Source organism: Callorhinus ursinus, unplaced genomic scaffold (assembly GCF_003265705.2).
Source record: "Callorhinus ursinus isolate GAN/ISIS: 27379988/994484 unplaced genomic scaffold, GSC_fseal_2.0 scaffold44, whole genome shotgun sequence".
NCBI classification, from domain to species: domain Eukaryota; kingdom Metazoa; phylum Chordata; class Mammalia; order Carnivora; family Otariidae; genus Callorhinus; species Callorhinus ursinus.
The window spans coordinates 6,857,497-6,863,843 of NW_027397106.1; the positions used below are offsets into that span (position 1 = coordinate 6,857,497).

Sequence of the window (6,347 nt, forward strand, 5' to 3'; positions counted from 1 at the left end):
CTCCTCCCCAGGGCTGTGGCTGCCTTCTGCCCCTAGAAGGGGATGTCTTTGCTTCTTAGGGCGAGAGTGAAACTGCTCAGAGTCTGCCTTTTCACTGAGACCCCACTTCCTCTACCTGCCCACTGAAGGCCTAGAAGTCCACAGAGTGGGCAGGATGCAGGGTGAGAAGTGCTAAGTGAGCATCGGAGGCAAAGCCAGAGGCAGCAGGCGGGGAGGGGGAGAGAGAGAGAGTGTGTGTGTGTGTGTGTGTGTGTGTGTGTGTGTGTGTGTGTGTGTTCACAGCCGCAGTACTGTTTGGGAGGGCAGCGTGGGGCCCAGGCCGGCTTGCCTCTCCTGGTGTGTCCTGGTGACCTCCATCTTCCGACCAGAACCCTCCATCACAGGTACCTACTCCAACTCTCTTTCTCTTTCCCTGTGGGCTTGCTGTTGGAGGAAGAGGGGGGGAGGGAGAGAGGGAAAGAGAGGGGGGAGGGAGAGAGAGACTGCTCTTCACCTCCACGTGGAGGTGGACCTACTCCGGAGCTGTGGGGAGTGAAAGACCAGCGGGGCTGAGGGCAGGAGGGGAGGCTGCTGACGTTTCCTGCAGGACACAGCCTGGCTCAGGGAGGTGCACAGCTTGTCCCGTTGTTTTGAGTTTGGTAATTGGATTGATTGAATGAGAAAGTCATCACAGAGGTTTAATCGATACATGTGGGTCCTGCCCTAGTCCAGCTGCAGGGACACTGGGTGAGGTAAAGAGACTAGAAATAAGGGTGCCTGGGTGGCTCAGTTGGTTAAGCGACTGCCTTCGGCTCAGGTCATGATCCTGGGGTCCCGGGATCGAGTCCCACATCGGGCTCCCTGCTCAGCGGGGAGTCTGCTTCTCCCTCTGACCCTCTTCCCTCTCGTGCTCTCTCATTCTCTCTCTCTCTCTCAAATAAATAAATAAAATCTTTAAAAAAAAAAAAAAAGAGAGACTAGAAATAAGGCCGACACCTGTGCTTGGTCCAGAGCATGGGAGAGCATGGGACCCAAGAAAAGTGGCCTGGAGAGTGGCCGCATCTGAGGGTGCTTTCTGGAGGAGGGAGGGCTGTTCTAGAGATGGCCTGCCACAGGGTGAGGAGTGGAGAGTGGTCAAGAGTGGGTGGGAAGGTACCAGGAAGGAAGGCAGATGTGGGGGAGCCTCGAGGAAGGTGAAAAGGACCCATGCAGGAGAAGGGGAAGGTCGTTTACCTGCTGAACTCAAGAAACCTCCCTTGAGGACCTTCTGTGCACAAGGCCCTGACTGGGCGGGGCATGCAGCCTTGGCCATGCAGAGCCCGGTCTTTGGAGCTCACCTTCTCTCGAAGGAGGAATCATTGACCATAACTAGGAAGTGATTTAATGTTGGCTGCGGTGAGTGTCAGGTGTGTGGCCCCAGTAGGCCTCTGTGGAATGAGAACAGAAAAGCTGAGGTGGCCTCTCTACCTGCCCCTGCATCATGTTTAAGTGGAGGTGACTCTCCATTTCTCCGGAGGTGAGGCCTCTAGAGGAGGAGGCACCAAGGCTAAGGGCAGGAAGGACTTCCTGAGGCCCAGGCCTGGGGTGGAGGTCTGAGCAGCTGGTGCTGTCTCCCTGTCCTGGAGGTACAAACTGATACTGGGAGCAGAGGGAATGACCTATGGCTCTCTCTCTCAGTCAGAACTGCAGACCCCTCTCTTTTCTGTTTTCCTCTCTGGACTCCATCTCTGCAACCTCCTCTGGGCTGTTCCCAGGTCCTCTCAGGAGAGAGGAAATGGGCAGTGGTTCTGGTGCCAGGAAGTCTTTGGACTCTTCAGCTTCTTCTCTGGCCCCAACACTTCCTGACTGGGATTTGGGGGCAGGTTGAGGTCTGCTCTGAGGCTAGGAAGGGGCTTCTCTCCCTGGCCTGCTTGCCTGATTACACACCCTTGTCCCTTCTCAGCCCGTGCTCTAGATCCAGAGAGAATGGGGCATCTCACGAGCAGAGAACGGGGCATCTCATGAGCAGGGCTGGGGCCCTCCTAGGAGCCCTCCCTCAGGCTCCCGCAGCTGCTCCTGCCAGGGGTCTAAAACATGAGGGTCATGTGGGTGCAGAGTCTGAATCCTGAACAAAGGCCGTGAGCCTAGGATGGGCTGGGAGATTGGAGCACTTGAGACTGGGCTTCTGGGAAGGCCGGGAATGTTGGGAAGAGGCAAGGGGGAGGAGGGGGTGGGGGTGGTGAGCCTCAGGGAAAGGCTAGGAGTGGTGTGCTCTGGGGTAAAGGCAAGTGTAGGCTGGAAGTTCCGACAGAGCTGCAGGAGCGAGGGAGAAGGAGAGGCGCTCTGAGCCTGACGGACAGTGGCTACAACTGGCCTGGAGCTGCCACTTCCCAGCACTGATCACTCAAGGTCAGATGCAGTGTCTCCTGAGTATTTGGGATACACACACGCGAGCGTGCAAACACACACACACATGCGCGCACACACACACACACAGAGCCCTTGAGAAACAAAAGCAGCTCCTTATTTATGCACGTTCATAGAAGAGCACATTTGCCTGCTAGGCAGGCCTGTTCCCTCCCACACAGCTCCAGACCTGCCCCTGCCTTCCCTCCTGCTCTCCCCGCCTCTCCTCACCCTCCAGCCACTACCGTCACCACCAGGGGCCAGCTCAGTGACTGTTTCCTTGCCCCTGTCGCACATGACTAGTTTGAGCACCAGCCAGGAGAATGTGCCTCCCGGAAAGTATGGGGTCAGATCCCCAGCGGCCCCCAGCCCTGTCCAGCCTTCCCTCCCAGCTCGCTGACCTCCCCCACCCGGAGAAGGCAGGAGCCCGTTGCTCTTCTCCTCCCGCGCCACTGCTGTCAGAGTGGCCCCTGAGCGCCTGCCTGGGACCTGCTTGTCCTGAGAAGGTTTGGCTTGGTGAGCATTAGCATGCCGGCTCCCTGCCTCTGCCCCCCACCCCAGGAATGGGCAGGGAGGGGAGCCGGGAACTGAACTGGAACCACCCTCAGGGCAAGGTACCTGGGCAAGTACGGGAGGACTTGAAACCTTCCAGGGCCAGGAGGCAGAGCCCCCATGAGGGTACTGGGCTCAAGTTCCTCTCCCTTGTCAATTGGCCCCGGCCCAGGGAGAATCCCAGGGATGCTAAGGGAGGCTGCAGCAGGCTGGGGCTCCCAGGCAGAGCCCTTCCAACCTCTGGTCTCCAAGCCGGCCCTTTCCTGCAGTCCTGCCGGCCCATTGGTTAAACCTTCCTCTAACCTCCCACCATGCATCCCACCAACAAACCTCAGATGACAGAGCTGAGCCTGTGAGCAAAGTCTGCAGCACAGGACAGGAGAACCGAGTAGGTGGCAGGGAAGCAGCGAGGAGGGAGGGAGATGGAAGCAGATGCCTCGGAAGCTGGACCACGGAGAGCTGGAAAAGCAGCCCCTCTCCCTCCCCTGGCCCTGGGGTACAGCCCTTGGTGGGCAAGCTGGTCTCCCACAGTTCCCACTCATTTCATTTCCACCGCTAATCTCTACATCAGACACTGTGCTGGGCAGGGAGGCCTGACCAGATGTGTGTGTTAAGGAGATAAGGAAAATTCCACTTGGCCCTGTGCCCGTGCAGCCGGGGGTCTGCTCAGTTCTAGGATCCCAGTTGAGAGGAGCGCTGCCCGGGTATATGCGGGGGGGGAATGACCTGAGGATTGTGCAGCAGGGCACAGGATAGAGTGAGGAGGGCGAGGAGGGCAAGGCTGAGAGCAGCGATGGGGAGGCAGTCCCCAAGAGTGGTGGAGTGTGCACTCTGCAGTCGGGCTGCCCGGGTCTGGCTCTACCAAACTCCATGGTGGGGCTTCCGGTGGCTTACTTCACCCCTCTGTGCCTCAGCGTCCTCACCTGCAAGTGGAGAGTGTTCTCTCAGACAAAATCTATGAAGTGACCTAGCACCCTGCGCGTAGTAAGTGCTGGAAGAGGCCACCTCTGGGGCCAGAGCAGTTGCAGCAGGCGGGGCGTAAGGGCTGAATGTAACAGATTATTACTCGTTGACTCGGCCAGAGCTGGTGGCACGGCTGATTGGATGTGGGAGGAGAGAGGGAGGAATCTAGTTGGTGGCTTAGGCAGTGTGTGTGTGTGTGTGTGGGGAGGGGGCTCCTGGAGCAGGGAGCAGGCAGGGAGGGGAGGCAGGGCAGGAGGAGGGAGTCCAGACAACCCCCCCCCCCCCCCCACACCCCCGCCTGTGAGGCACCTGGGAGGATCCAGGAAGCTCGTGAGTGGACAGCTTGGCCGAGAGGCCTCTCCTTACCCATGCACCCTCCTCCACTCTTCTCTGGGGGTCTCTGTAGTCCCCTGCCATCTGCCTGAAGGGAACGTGCAGGGTTGGCGGAGAGTTCCTTGTATGGGGAGACTGCATCAAGGGGCCCTGCCCTTCAGCTTCCATCATCTGCCTCTCCCTTCCCTTCCCTCTGGAGCCTGTGCATCCAGCTGTGGGGGAAATGACTCTGGATAAGGGCGTTTTCCCCTTCATGGGAACTGTTGATGTATTTGAGAGGCAGGATTGCAGAATGGAAAAGCACACAGGACTCCTGACGGCTTGGGTAGAACCCACTGCTCTACATCTTCCTAGTTAGGGGAACTTGGGTAGGCCATCCAACCTTCTTGTGTCTCAACTTCCTCATCTGTGAAATGGGATGACAATTAGACCTATCTCATAGGATTGCTGTAATGATAACAAACATGCATGTATGTAACGAATCAAGAGCAGGGCCTGAGGCAGGGTAACTCTTGTTTTTATTTATCTGTCCTAACACATCTCCAGGCATCTAATGACAGTCAGGGGAGGGTGAAGGTTGCACTGGGGCAGGGCATGATTGTTCTGGAGATGCCTCTCCATCTGTCTTGGGATGTCTTCCTCAGACACACTCCCCTTGTCCCCTGCCACCTGCAGGCCTCAGCCCTGATTAAACATCTGTTGAGTGGTCGTTCTATGACGACGACGCAGCCCTCACTCAGGAACGCCAAGAAGGAAAAACCCAGGCCCATCATCTGCCTGGGAAGTGGGAGTGGGGGGGGTTGGGGGGAAGGCAGGAGGCTTTGCCTGCCAGTAATGAGAACGAGACCAGTGGGAGGTCCAACGCCCTGGCTGCCAGTGAACAGGCAATCACCCCAGCCATCTTCCCTGTCTCCCAGGAGAGGGGGAATGAGAAAGAGCCCCGAGAAAAGGAAAGAGTAGTGTTGAACTACTCTTTCTGAACATAGGTGGGGGGAAAGTGGGTCTGAGACACTTCCATTTGCACCGATTTGAATGGCTTTCTTTGGACCCTCGCACCCCCACCCCAATCCCTGCGCACATGCTCAATTTCCCTTTCCATAGCTTTCTCCTTTAGGCATAGAGTCCAGAGGAGAATGAATATGGTGGATGCACAGTGCTGTACAGCATGGGGGTTAAGTAGAGCCTGGCAACCCTGGTTGAAGCCCCAGCTCATCATTTGCTAGCTATGTGACCTTGGCCAGTCACTTAATACCTTGGAGCCTCAGTTTCCCCATGCATATAAAGTGGGAATAAGGGTAGTGCGGCTTCACAGGGTAGCGAGTGGCAGAGATTACATACATGAAGCACTTGGAACAGTGCCAGGCACATACAGGCTCTCATGGCTTGCTGAGAAGTCTGCAGGTATGCAGATGCCCTGCTTCATTTCCCAGCTCCTTTTCCACCTGCCCGAGCAAGGGCAGGTATAAAGACGAAATGGGGGACCTCTTTCTGACCCCACTGCCCATCCCTTGAAACTCCGCTGTAAGACTTTCTAGATCAGGTCACTAACCCCAGCAACCTAAAACCTTAACTCCCCTCAACTCTCTTCTGCATGCACCCTTGTGCCCCTAGCCTGTTATTCTTTTCTGCCAACAACTAAGCTGTTCTCGCTTCTTCCAAATTCCCAGAATGTGGGTGGGTGGGTGGGTTTGGGCCTGGGGCCAAATTTATTCCCAGGCTCCCCTCCTTCCCTGAAGGGGCATTTCTCAAAATGTGAACCCAGCAGATAACCTTGTGTATTTGCTCAAAATACAGATTTTCCGTTACATGCCAATAGAACTGAATCTGAATTTTGGGGGGTGGGGAGGATAAAACTTTCATTTTGATAAGCTCCCGGGTGGATTTTTAAATACACATTAAAACTGAGATTTTGGGGTGCCTGGGTGGCTCAGTTGGTTAAGCGACTGCCTTCGGCTCAGGTCATGATCCTGGAGTCTCGGGATCGAGTCCCACATCGGGCTCCCTGCTCAGCAGGGAGTCTGCTTCTCCCTCTGACCCTCTTCCCTCTCATGGTCTCTCTCTCTCTCATTCTCTCTCTTTCAAAGAAAGAAAGAAAGAAAGAAAGAAAGAAAGAAAGAAAGAAAGAAAGAAAGAAA

At 56.2% G+C, this 6,347-nt stretch overlaps 1 protein-coding gene across 1 annotated transcript in view; it reads left to right on the plus strand.

Annotated features, from left to right (window-relative positions):
• Positions 1-272: 272 nt before the first annotated feature.
• The window catches only part of RAPGEF3 (Rap guanine nucleotide exchange factor 3), a 29,042-nt gene continuing 22,967 nt past the window's right edge, over positions 273-6,347 (plus strand). Inside the window, exon 1 of the mRNA XM_025883153.2 lies at positions 273-383. The gene's annotated coding sequence lies outside the window, so the exon portion shown is untranslated. The remainder of the gene's footprint in view (positions 384-6,347) is intronic.